General features: G+C 38.3%; 1 protein-coding gene across 5 annotated transcripts in view; it reads right to left on the bottom strand.

The window, feature by feature from the left end:
- CTNNA2 (catenin alpha 2) overlaps positions 1 to 14096 on the bottom strand; it is a 1139443-nt gene that overhangs the window by 888545 nt on the left and 236802 nt on the right. The gene's annotated exons all lie outside the window — the stretch shown is intronic.

Raw genomic sequence — 14096 nt, 5'->3', positions numbered from 1 at the left:
TTCCTATCTGCTCATTTCTTTCTGTTTACCACTTTCTAATGATTAATGTGTCTTCTTAGCCCCACAATGCTGAGATGACATCTCCATAATTTAAGATTTGATTTTTCCACATTGTCTAAATATCACTCCAAAGAGCTGGTCATCTGGGACCTTTTATTAACATGCACCTAACAAGATTCAGCATGGTTTTAGTTGCTATTTGCCTTGCTCTATTTGTTTTCTTTTCAAAAGTAGACTCATGGAATCAACCTAGGTACCGATCCACAGTGGATTGGATATAGAAAATGTGGTACATAAACAACAGCAAATACTACAAAGCCATAAAAAAGAATGCAATTATGTCCTTTGCAGCAATATGAATGCAGCTGGAGGCGATTATCCTAAGCAAATTAATGCAGGAACAGAAAACCAAATTTTACATGTTCTCACTTATAAATGGGAGCTAAACATTGAGTACTGATGGACATAAAGATGGCGACAATAGACACTAGAGATTACTAGAGGGCAGAAGGAAGGGGGGCAAGATCTGAAAAACTAACGGGCACTATGCTCAGTTACCTGGGTGACAGGATCACTCGTATCCCAAACCTCAGCACCACACAATATACTCAGGTAACCAACCTGTGCATGCACTTCCCAAATTTAAAATGAATCTTGAAATTATTTTTGTTTAAAAACAAGAAGTATCACATCTAGAAGCTTGCTTGCCCAGGCTTAGTTTCTGAGAGGTCCAGAGTTAATAAAGACTGCCTGGTTTGCATCAAATCACCGACATATATCGTAATTAGGAATACATCAGTGAATCAGCTTCATCTTGAACAATCTTATCTGGTTTTTATTCAAGATGATTATGTCAAATGCATTTTTGATTGAATTATAGTATTAGCTTTTAGAGAGAAAATGCTTGATAACCAGGTTTCTTTATCTTTATGTGGTAATACAGAGTATTTTATGCACAAATCAGATGTTTTGTTTAAGGAATTTTCCTTAAAGTGAATTACAAATGAAATGAAGGTAGCTTCATGATCTGAAAGATCGTTTTATGATTAAAAATATCATTCTGCCATAAACTTTACAACTGATGTGTTAGAAAGCTTAAGAGCCCAACCTACTGTTTGGTTGTAGCAAGAATAATAATGACGTTAGCAATAGCAGCAATGTCCACCAGGTTTTTCGAGGCTGGGGTGTGCTAGGTTGGTTGTTAGGTACTCTACATGCATCCTGTCATCTGCTCTGCACAGCAGTCCTGGGATGAATGTAAGATAAGCCCCAATGAACTCATGAGCACGCTGGTGCAGAGTGGGTCCATAATTTTCCCATGTCACACAGCGCAGGCACCATAAAAACTGCAGTTGAAATTTGAACCTGGACTCTACTGCAAAATGAGCCCCACCCACTGAGCCTGCTGTGGACACGTTCTCAGGTGGACAGGTTTGCACAGGATGCCTAGGCACTAACGTATACATTCATTAGTCACTCCCCTGACTCTTCTTGAGTCTTCGACCATATTTGCCTTTTCTCTTTTCCATGGATTTCTTATTCTCTTTCTGTATTTTGTATATCCTTGCATGCCTCTTTAAATGTTTTCTGTGAAAGGCAAGAATGGCTTTACTTAGACTGGTAAGTTTAGACTTCAAAAAAGAGTATTAAAAGAAACAGTCCTGAATTGGCAATCTTCTAAACTAGATTTCTGATTTTTATTCATACAGATGTATAATTTACCATTCTTTGCAAGTCAGCTTAAAAATAAGAATAGTTTGGCATTCATACTGTGTTTGTTCTTGCCATTTTTGCTAAGCATATCAGCAGAAAAGTTTATAATTATGTTTTTTTATCATTGTGGTCTATTCAATAATAATCTATCAATATTGGTTTATTAATTGTGACAAGTATACAGTATGTAATTTTCTGTACTATCTTTGCAAATTTTCTGTAAGTCTAAAATTATTCTAAGTTTATTTTAGGAAATGAAACAAGATTAGGTGATGTCATATAAATAGAAGTTTTCAAATCAGTGGAGTAAATATGTAGGGTTGTGATTACTGAGTTACAAGGCAATTAATTCTATGTTTAGTTTTATTTTAGAAACTGCCAAACTGTCCTTCAAAGTGGCTATATCATCTTGCATCCAAAAAAATGAAATCTCTTTTTGCTCCACATATCACCAGCAATTCGTATTGTCAGTTTTGGGGATTTTAGTGATTCTAGCAGGATGTATTAAAATCTCACTGTTGTTTAATTTGCGTTTCCCCAATCACAGATGATGTTGAACACAGCTTCTTATGTTTATTTGCCATCTGCATGTCTTCCTTGGTGAGGTATCTGTTCAGGTCTTTCACCCATTTTTAAGTAGAGTTAATAGTTATCTTGTTGAATTTTAAGAGTTCTTTGTATATTATGGATATAAGTACTTCATCAAACATGTAACTTATAAATTTTTTCTTGCAGTTTGTGGCTTGTTTATATTCTATTAGCATTATGTTTCTCATTGCCAAAGTTTTTAGTTTTAATATGAAATTCAAATTATCCATTTTTTTCATGAATCATGCATTTGGTTGGTTCATTTTTAAACTGCACTTCCATAGGCTGTAATAATCACCCTGTTTAATAATTTACTTATTTGTCTGTCTCATCTCAAAATGTAATATTCCTATTGGCAGATAATGTCTGTTTCTTTACTCCATATTCCCAGCACCCAAAATACTGCCTGTACAAAGTAGATACTAAAAAATTATTCGTAGAATTTGTCAGTCAATGCACACGGAGATCAGTATCTGTGTCATATTATACAAATATGAATAATACTTAAAATGACAAACAGAATGACTTGGAGAGACTATATACAAAGTTTCTTACGAATGGAGTGGGAAACAATAAACCATTGCTATTGCTGCTGTTATTTTTGCTGAAAGAACATAACATTTTCAAAAGACAAGGGTTCCAAAAAGAGAGGTCAGGTAAGAGAATAATATGTCATTATCTCTCAATGTCTTGCAATAAGAGCCACACAAAAGGCTCTGTACTGACCTGGAGTACTCCAGGGCCCTCAGCGAATGCAAACTTTGGCATACAAATACATTTTATTTAAGAAGATATGCAATGGTTGAACCTATTGCAAATGTTAAAATTTGCATTAAGAGGAATCCTAAGGGTATATGACATTTTTACTTGTACGCATTTTTCTTCATATTTTCACATCATACCTCTTTTTATCTTTTTGTCATGGTATGTATCTCTAGTTTTTTCATATTTATTTAAACCCCTGATATTAAACCTTCCAAGAATTGATTTCATTCCTAGATAGCATACTTTTCCATGGAAAAGAGACCTAAACTAATTAAAATGATGTTGATAATGATGTATTAAACCTAGGCTATTAGTGATTCTTCAACTTTAGAAGCATAAGATTCACTTGGGGTGCTATCTAGTAATAAAAATTTACAGGGTCACCCCAGACATACTGAATCTAGAGTTGTGGCTAGACTCATCAATTTGAATTTTCATGGACTCCTCCCACACCTACCCAGGGAATTCTGAACCAGGTGGTCTGTGAACTTCACTCTGAGAAACACTTGTAAAATGAAGCTTCTATAAGGAAGAGGTAGAGAAGCCACTGGAAGGGCAGCGAGTGGCCGTGTATGGCCATAGTGGAGTACCATCAGCTCTCTAGCTCAGCTGTACTCACAGACTGAAGCAAGACATCCTCCATTCCAACTTCAAGATCTGACTTGCTGGATCTGGTACACATGAACTTTATTACATTACTCCAACTGTGTCATTTTATTTTTTAAGAGACAGGGTCTTGCTTTGTCACTCAGGCTGAAATGCAGTGGCTATATCATAGCTCACTGCAGCTTCAAATGCCCAGGCTCAAGCTATTATCCTGCCTCAGCCTCTAGAGTAGCTGGGACCACAAACATGTGCCACCATGCCCAGCTAATTATTTTATTTTTTGTAGAGATGGAGGTCTTGCTATCTTGCCCAGGCTGGTTTTGAACTACTGGCCTCAAGCAATCCCCCCACCTTAGCCTCCCAAAGCACTGGGATTACAGGTATGAGCCACTGTACCTGACTGTGAATAGTATCATTGTAAAAAGTAACGGATCTACACTCAGCAGAGTCCAGGCTCAATAAAGTGAGATCCACAGAGAGAACATAAACAAGTTATCTTTCCCTCTTACCTAGGATTTACCCCTTGTGTCCCCATTTTCCATCCTAGAATATCCTTCTTTTCCAAAGGTATCTCCCTTCAGTGGAAACAGCCCCCTATCTCCCCATACAGGAGTGAAATCTTACCCTAAGACCAACAAGAGCCCATACTAGAACACGGTACCTAAGGTACCATCCTTACAGAGGCGGTTAGGCAGCAGTGAAGAGTCAGCACACAGCACAGAAAGGAAGCCCTATATCCTAGGAGACTCAAGTATTCAGGATACAAGGAGTAGAGGCATAAAGCCTGGGATGCTTGAGAAAGGACACACAAAGGAGGAACAGGATCCTGCCGCCTCCCACCTTCTTCTTAGAGATGTTGACCCCTGTGGGAAATGCTACAGAAGTGAGGACATGCCCACCATCCCCACACTGTGCTGCTTTACATATTTATAGGGCACATAAAGGAGGAGGGGCAGGGCTGTGTGACTGAGAGAGCTTCCTGGTCAGGGAAATAGCCTCTGACCAGCTCTCAGCAAAGGAATTCACACAGCTGGAATCACCTGAAGTTTCTGTTGGGTCCTCTCATTTTACCAACACCACACGACCAAAAGGGGTGAGAAGCACGGAGGCAACAGATCATCAGGAGGCAAGGGCTTATGACCTCTCAGAGATGGAAAGGACAACTTTCTCTCATGCTCTGTCACGTTTTCTCAGTCTTACTCTCTCTGTCTTAGCCCACTGGTCATCATTTACTCAATAAATTTCAATTTGATAAAAATAAAATAGTGAGACCAGGCGTGGTGGCTCACACCTGTAATCCTAGTTCTTTGTGAGGCCTAGGTGGGCAGATCATGAGGTCAGGAGTTCGAGATTGGCCTGGTCAACATGGTGTTGACATGTCTCTACTAAAAATATAAAAATTAGCTAGGTGTGGTGGTACGCACCTGTAATCCCAGCTACTTGGGAGGCTAAGGCAGGAGATTTGCTTGAACCCGAGAGGCGGAGATTGCAGTGAGCTGAGATTGTGGCACTGCACTCTAGCCTGGGCAACAGAGCAAGACTCCAATTTGAAAAACACACAAAAAAGAAAAAAAGAAAAGAAAATAGTGGAACTTGTTGATATCACCATATCACATCACATTTGAGCTTATGACATAACAAAGAAAACGCTGCATGAGCAGTGAATGGCTTGGCTGTCACTTTTATTTAGGAAATGGTCCCATGAGGAAGCTATTTCTTTCATCTGCACCTCCTTGTCACTCTGCTCCACAAGATTCTCCGTAGTGTTGAGTTAGGACCATGTACATCTCATCTACGCCCTGGCTAAATACACTCTGGTGGCATAGTCATGTCTTAGCTGTTCTGATTTGTCATTGCTCAGACAGAGTGGACAATATGAGAAAGCTGTTGTCAAATGAGAACAGGAAATGTAAGCAACAGCTCCATGGCTTAAGAGAATGTGGAGATATAATATTGGGATGACAGACAAGATGCTTTAAGGATTCTCTGTAAGTCCTATGGCATAGAACCAATGCTGCATTACACCGTTTAATGGATTTGCCTATTGAGAAAATTTGAAAAGGGATGCCTGTCATTCAAAGCACAGCTTTTGGATCTATTTCAAATTGAAGAAGATTACCGACTACCATATGTGAACACCCCATTTCTAGCAGATGGAGTTACACATCATATAAATGAATTAAATAAAAAATTCTTAGGCAAATTATGCCTCATAAAAATTGGCGTTTTCAGCAGCATCCGAGAAAGGAGTAATCATCAGCTATATTCAGTAAATAACATCCCTTAAAAATCTAGGGGAGACCCACACAGATGGCAGTAACAGGCAAAAAAACATAAAAACATCTCCAATAGTGGTCAAGTATCAGCTATCCATGGTCCATTAAAATCACCTCCATCTTTGTTCAAAGTAATTGAGATCATTTCACCCAATGTGCTTTTGCTCTTACCTTTTCTACAAAACATTTTTGGGATCTCTCTCCTTCCTACCTGCTTTCCAGATAAAGGAATTTCCCTTCTGTATCACTTCACACAACCCTGAACCTTCTTTCTTTGTATTACAATTATGGCTCCCTTTCTTCATATATACCCTGATACTTCTTTTTTGGGATGGAAACAGTAAGCAAGCTGGCAAACAGTTATAATTTTGTGCTTGCCCTTAGTGTTTCTCCATTACTCCTCTCCATTTCTCTCCTTCCATTCTGTGACAATCTTCTAAAGCATGCCTGAAGTGCTCACTATATGCAGGCATTGTGCCAGGCTCCAGAGATACACAAAATAATAACACAGAGGCCCTTAGTTGGGTACCAGATTATCTGCAGAAGCCAAAAGAAATACCTGCAAAATATACTGCAATGATAACCAAAAGAGATTCTAGTTAGCATTCCTACCTACATCAATTACTTCACCATCTCTTCTGTTCTTTCAGCATGATTCCTTCTTTTCATTTAGCTATTGCTCTTGCAGCTTCCTGAAAATGTGCTTTTGAATATAATTAACGACACCTGTCCAGCAAAATCCAAAGTATTTTCTCATCATTCATTCTCCACAATCTCAGAACACTCTGACATGGTTACAACAACATTCTGGAGTCTAGATTGATCACTATCTCCTTTAAGAAACATCCGATTCCCTTGGATTTCAGGATTCTGTCCTTGCTCTCTGGCCACTTTTCAGGGACTGCTTTCCCTCTCTAATTTATTTCTATTTCATTTTCTCATACTAGTTTGTTCTTTCTTCTAAAACTATACTTTCATTCCTCTGCTCTTCTCTCTCTATTGGCAAGTCCTTCCAAATTTCCCCATGGCATTGCCCTTCCACCAGGCAGTCTTCCCCATTCATCTATGTTTAAAACCAAACCCGTATACTCTCCCCTGCCCTTGTCACCCCTAAAGACTTCTCAATTAAGTAGTTTAGGGCCAAAAATGTAGAACAAATGTTGGCTCTTATCTCCCCTTCAGTAAGTTGAAAAAGATTTTCTTCTTTTTTGTAATGCCTGCAACTTGTAGCTTTTTTCTGTTGTTATTACTGCCTCCTCAATCCTGGAGCCTCAAAGTACTTATTTTGTTTCATTTCCCTTGTTATTATGATCACACCTAACCAATATGTTTGGGTACAGTTTCTCTCTGATTTAGTCAACTTTCATGAAGTTGCCATATTAATCTTTCTAAAATATCATTTAAGTGGGTAGAAGCCAGCCAGGTACCTGGCTTCTGTCTTCCTTGCCTCTCTTGCCTCCTTTCATCATGTTGTCTATAATTTTCCCAATCTGGGTCTGTTCCATCATCTTATCATATTTCCTTTTTTTTTTTTTTGAGATGGAATCTCATGTTGCCCAGGCTGGAGTACAGTGGTGTAATCTTGGCTCATTACAACCTCCACCTCCTGGGTTTAAGGGATTCTCCTACCTCAGCCTCCTACTTATCTGGGACTACACGCATGAGCCACCATGCCCAGCTAATTATTTTTATATTTTAGTAAAGACAAGGTTTTACCATGTTGGTCAAGCTAGTCTTAACTCCAGACCTCAAAGCGTCTGCCTGCCTTGGCCTCCCAAAATGCTGGGATTACAGGTGTGAACCACTGTATCTGACCATCTCATATTTCTAACAGTATCTAAATATGAAATGTTTCATCAAATCAGGGCTTCTTTATCCAACCTCCAATTATCAATGTCATTCTTGTTTCTTTGCCTTTGAAAATTAGATAAAACCTGAAATTCTTATCCCACTAGTCTTAAATCTGAAATTCTTGTCCCGCTAGTCTTTGGAAATTTTTAATCAATGCTGAGCTTAAACATCACCTCCTTGTTAATTTCAGCTGTATACCTTTCTTTTCCCACAACTTCTGAAATACCTAACTGTCCTATAGATTTGACTGCCCCGTATATACTTAACACATATTCCTGCATACCTACAGAATATCAGACTTGTTAACACATCATTTAGCCTAGGACATACCTATCCACAACATTTTAATATACAATATCAAGCTGTAACTCCTACATAAGTCTTACCAACCTACTTCTAAGTAAACAATAAGCTCATACACCTTGTATAATGACTACCTGTTAACAACTGCCTAATGTGAAATACTAAATAACTACCATGGATGGATAAATAATCTAGGTATGGATGATAAGCAAAAGGTGGGTTAGTCCATTTCTTCTCAAATTGGCTGTAAAATGAAATCACCTGAGGAGCTATAAACATCTTGAAGCCTGGGTCCAACTCCAGAGATTCTGATTTAATTGATGAGGGGTGAGGCCCGGAGATAAAGATTTTAAGATCTTCCTAGGTGATTCTAGTATTCACTAAAGTTTGAGAGCCTCACAATAAGTGCATAGTCCAGAAAATGCTTTCAGTCTATTTGATCCACTGTGACTTCATTTAGTAAAACAATCCATTGAGGTAAACACAATAATTGTCTGCATTTGAAAAAATAGAGAAACTGAGGCTAAAAGTGGTTAAGTGACTTAGCTTTTCAGCTAGTTATTTCCCAACGTAAGATTAGAAATGAGATGTCTTAACCAAACCGACAATGCTTTGTAGATTTCCCAAGATTTCTTCCTGAATATCATCTACCATGTGCTAGAGGACCATGCCAAGCGTTTCAGAAGAAGAAAATACATAAGTCTCATTGTTCCTATTCTGATGCAGTTTAAACTTACATTAGAAAGATAATATGCATATATCACATGACTTTAGTCATAATAAAACAAACAGGCACGCAGGAACACATGCACCAAACTATACATCCTGTCTTTACCAAAGTCTAGAACATTAGAGTTCTAAGTTTTAAAGACAAAACTCTTCAAAGCTTAGAATCTCTTTTAGACAACATATTTTCAGTGCTTCTTTTAAATATAAATGCTATCATAAGCCTACTGTATGTAAACATACCTGAGAGCAAAAATGTACGCATACTCTGAGAGCGACTCTGAAAGGCAGATGCACCGGAATGTGTTTGCTGAGCTGGGGAATCCAGGAGTGGCCAACCCAGGAATCCTTCCTTGTCTATGAGTAACATCTGAGCCCCCAGCCCAGCCCGTGGAACACGGAGTATAAAGGGGATGGAGGCCTCGTTTTCGGGTAAATGGAGGTTGCCAGGTGAAGGCTGTTAGGAAAACAGTGCTAGGTGAAAGTGCTCTATGAACTGCCTGCCTTTCACAAATCGTTGTGGTTCTTGTGCGGAGTCTGCCTCCACTGGGCTACGTAGTTCTTCTGCCCAGCCTGCCGCCACTAGACTCTTCCCCTGTAGGTAAGCCCCCCAGTAAAACTCCATGTCTCATTTGATGGCTCTGAGTCTCTACTTTGGTCCCTTGATCCTGGTGTCATGCCCATTGGAGTCCATAGGGCTTCAGCACAACACCTACTCCAAGACTTCCTTTTACAGATATAGGGAAATCTTCTACTGGAATATTCTAGAGTAAAAATATAATCGCCACTCTGAAAACTTTTAGAGATCTGGCATGCAGCCTGGAATTAAAAGACAATATATATATATATATATATATATATTTTTTTTTTTTTTTTTTTTTTTGAGACAGAGTTTCGCTCTTGTTACCCAGGCTGGAGTGCAATGGCATGATCTCGGCTCACCGTAACCTCCACCCCCTGGGTTCAGGCAATTCTCCTGCTGCAGCCTCCTGAGTTGCTGGGATTACAGGCACGCGCCACCATGCCCAGCTAATTTTTTGTATTTTTAATAGAGACGGGTTTCACCATGTTGACCAGGATGGTCTCGATCTCTTGACCTCGTGATCCACCCGCCTCAGCCTCCCAAAGTGCTGGGATTACAGGCATGACCCACCGCACCCGGCTATATATATTTTTTAATAATGAAGACATTCAAATAACACTGTTTAGCCATATGAGATACGATAATAACATAGTTAAATAGATAATTCAATCTATAATCTTGACAGATTGGGCAATTATAATGAATGTGAACCTTTAAAAGAAAAGCAAAACAGTTCTATATCAAACATTTGAAAATTGACATGTACAATATGAAAACTGGCATTTACTTATGCTGAAAACAAAAAATGACAATGCTTTTTAATAAAGACAAAAACAATGCAATAGTAAAACTAACAGATTTAGTTCCCACAGCATATCATTCAATAAATAAGTCGTGTATGGATGCTGGAGGTATTTTAAAGGAGGTTATTGTTTCTAAATGTCAGTGTTTCCATAATTTCTGAATATCATCTTCCATACTAGAAAACAGAGTTTAAAGTTTCCATTATCTAAATATCTTGCTTCATTTCACATTCCTTCCCCACAAGCTCCTTTCTCTCTACCTCTCTCTGAAAATCAATGCCAGGCTCTTATTGGTAAATAAAATGTGGGTAATGTGCAAACAGGAAAATCAGGTAAAGCCAGATGAGCAAAGGAGATTTCATAATAATAAGCTGTGCTAGAGAATGGAAAGAATGGAGATAAGAGCTTGTGGACAACAAATTCTAACAAGAGGCTGAGGACCTTGCTGTGAGGGAGGAGGTGCATCACTCACACCTGATAGGCATAGGCAGTGTATGGGAGCTACTGCGGAGTGAAAAAAGTGAATTTTAAAGGCTTCTACCCATTTTTCTGGTTAGTTTTCAGACTATAGTAATGCTTGCTTGACTTTGACACTGTTCAAGAGAAGGAACATGTGGCAATTGAGCTTTATACAGATTGCACACAGACATCATTTCTGGTATGGAATTTTTTTGTAACAAGAAATGGATAATCTAAGAAAGGAAGCTTAAAATATCCTCTAAAAGAGCAACCATTGTTAGCTGTCTTAAATTAGCATCTGTAGAAATTTGTTACTCTAACACCTCTAGGATAGTCTAGCCAAAAACAGTGTTGTTTTGTGTATTATATCCACAGAACACCATTTCATGTAAGCTTCAGGAAAACGAAAACATTAGTTTCTACAGAATGTGTGGAAACTAACTTGTAAGGACAAAAGAATTCCTAAGAGGTTTTGAAGAAACTAAAGGGAAAATTTTATCATCATAAAAGACAAACGCTTCAAAAAGAGGCCCGGGGCCAATCAAACCACCCTCTACTATGAATACCTTTGCTATCTTCATTGTAGAAATGGTTTCATGGATGTATGCGTTTGTCAAAACTTATCATATCGAACATTTTAAGTGCATACAGTTTATTATATGGCAGTCAACCTAAAAAACCCACAACAAACAAAAAAATAAAACAACTATCCAGGCTGTACATGCATGAAAACAAACAAGTGTCCATTTGCAACTCAGAAGGAATATCAGTTTTCAAATGCACCTGAAAACTTAGAAGATTTCACGTTGCCAAAACACATACACAAATATACTCTGTTCACAATAGGTAAAATGTGGCACAATTAACATCGCAAACTAAAGTAATAATTTAAATTAGTGTAATAGAAATGAATTTAGTGTTTAGGAGGAAGAAGAGGATGAGGAAGAAGAGGGCAGCATGGGGAATGAATGGTATTTGTGAGTGTGGAAGGAGGATCGCTGTTTCCAGGAACTAAATATCCAGCTGTGAATTGATACATTGGTAGGTTTGCAAGAAGAATTGGAAGAACCATTCATTTCACCTCTTAATTCATTAATTCAACAAGCGTTTAAAGAGTACTACACATTGAAAAATCAATGATTAGCAAAAGAGATATGGTCTGGTCTCTGCCTTCATGAATTTATAGTATGGCATGAAAGACAATCACCTCACAAACGATCAATTATCCTGTGAAAAGTAACAAGGAAAGAACACATTAAAAAGGATGACAGCAGTGTCAGATAAAGTTTCCCTGAGAAGGTGTTCCTTGAGCTGGGGTGTGTAGAATGTGTAAAAGAGACAGCATATATAAAAGGCCTGGGGCAGAAAAACATAGTGCTTTTGAATAACTGAGACAGGAAGTGGTCCATTAAACAGATATTTAGGAGGTAAGATCTAGGAAACTTTACAATAGACTATGTTGGAAAAAAAAATGGAAGTAACGAGAATGTCACCAAGATTTATGCAAGGTGCAGCTGAATAGATAGCATTCCATTCTTCATGATAGAAAACGCAGGAGAGAGACCAAGCTTGGGAGTAGGCGTCTGTTCTGATTTCATGGCCCTTAGAACTTTCAATTACAGATGCTGAGTAGGACTACATCAAAATTTAAATATTCTCAGTGTCAAAGGACACAACAGAGTGAAAAGCCAACCTACAGAATGGGAGAAAATATTTTCAAATCACTGTCTGATAAGGTGTTAATATCCAGAATATAGAAAGAACTCCTATAACTCAACAGCAATAAAACCAAACAACTTGATTAAGAAATGGGCAAAAGACTGGAAACATTTCTCCAATAAAAATAGTCAAATGCCTAAGAAGCATGTAAAAAGATGCTCGATATAATTAATCATTAGGAAAATGTAAGTCAAATGTACAATGAGATAACACCTCACACCAATTATGATGATACGATCCACAAAGTAAAACAAGTGTTGGTGAGGATTTGGAGACACTGGAACCCCTGTGCATCATTAGTAGGCATGCACTACTATAAAAATGGTGCTGCAACCACTACGAAAAACAGCATGCAGGTTCTGGAAAATTACAAATATAATTACCATATGATCCAGCAATACCACTTCTGAGTCTATATCCAAAAGACCTGAAAGCTGGGTGTTAAAGGGATATCTTTATCTCTATGTTCATGGCAGCATTATTCCCAGGAGCCAAAAAGTGGAGGCAACCTAAACATCCATGAATGGATGAATGTATAAACAAAATGTGGCATATACATACAATGGAATACTGCAACATGCTACGACGTGTATGAACATTGAAGACATTATGCTAGGTGAAATAAGACAGTCAAAAAAAGACTCATGTATGATTCCACTTATATGAGGTATTTAGAGTAGTCAAATTTGTAGAAAAAGAAAGTAGAATGGTGATTGCCAGAGGCTTCAGGGAGAAGGAGGATCTGGGGAGCAGTTTAATGGGTATAGAGTTTCAGTTTTGCAAGATGAAACAGTTACGGAGATTGGTTGCTCAACGATATGAATATAGTTAACACTACTGAACTGTACGCTTACAAGTAGTTAAGATTTTTTTTTTTTTTTTAGAGACGGAGTCTCGCTCTGTCGCCCAGGCTGGAGTGCAGTGGCAAGATCTCAGCTCACTGCAACCTCCGCCTCCCGGGTTCTAGCAACTCTCCTGCCTCAGCCTCCCGAGTGCTGGGGCTACAGGTGCATGCCAATATTTCTTGGCTAATTTTTTCTGTTTTAGTAGAGACGGGGTTTTACCATGTTTCCCAGGCTGATCTCCCAACTCCTGAGCTCAGGCAATCCACCCCCCTCGGCCTCCCAAAGTGCTAAGATTACAGGTGTGAGCCACTGTGCCTGGCCGTAGTTAAGATTTTATGTTGTATATTTTAATACAAATAAAAATTTTAAAATGCCTAATAAGCAGTATGATTGATAGATAGATAGATAGATAGATAGATAGATAGATAGATAGATAGATAGATGATAGATAGATACAGATAGGTAGTTGATTCATTAATGGGTGGCTAGCTAGCTGCTTTTGTGAGGAAATCTGTGAACTAAAAATATGAATTTGGGACTCACAGAAAAATAAGAATAATTCTCTTTTAGTACTTTGCATTCTTCTCCCCCTTCAACCATAACATCCTGACTTTAAAATGGCTCTGTAAATGTTAGGTCTTCCCCTCCCATTCTCTCTAAAGCCTGAGTTTAACACAAAGTCTGTTTTCATTTGTGTAGAAAGAACACAAGAAAAAACAACGTGAAGATTCTGAAGCCACAGCAGACATGGAATATTTGCAGCTGTACCATACTGCAACAATGAAAACATCTCTATGTACCACATCCAGCAACATTAAAAATGACAAGTATAGACAGAAAGGAAAATAACATAAGACTT

Source organism: Cebus imitator, unplaced genomic scaffold (genome assembly GCF_001604975.1).
Source record: "Cebus imitator isolate Cc_AM_T3 unplaced genomic scaffold, Cebus_imitator-1.0 Scaffold100, whole genome shotgun sequence".
Lineage (NCBI taxonomy): Eukaryota > Metazoa > Chordata > Mammalia > Primates > Cebidae > Cebus > Cebus imitator.
Note: the sequence above shows the minus strand (reverse complement) of the source record. Positions and strands in the feature narration are given on the sequence as shown.